We start from the raw sequence: 255 nt of genomic DNA, 5'->3' as shown, positions 1-255 counted from the left end.
AGTATTCTTGTGGGGGCTTTGCTGCTGCTGCTGCTGCTGCTGCTGCTGCTGCTGCTGCTGCTGCTGGGCCCGTAGCAGTAACGCCACCGAGGCTGTCTCCTGGTTGTCGCAAACAGCATACACACACATAATATATACACTTTACACAGCAGCACTCTCAGCTAGCTAGCTGGCTAGCTATAGAACTATGTAGCTAGCTAGCTAGCTAGCTAGCTAGCTAGCTAGCTAGCTAGCTAGTTAGGTGTATAGGTAGAT

Source organism: Eimeria mitis, genomic scaffold (genome assembly GCF_000499745.2).
Source record: "Eimeria mitis Houghton genomic scaffold, Emh_scaff4062, whole genome shotgun sequence".
Classification (NCBI taxonomy): domain Eukaryota; phylum Apicomplexa; class Conoidasida; order Eucoccidiorida; family Eimeriidae; genus Eimeria; species Eimeria mitis.
The sequence above is the reverse complement of the archived record's forward strand: the minus strand, read 5'-3'. Positions refer to the sequence as shown.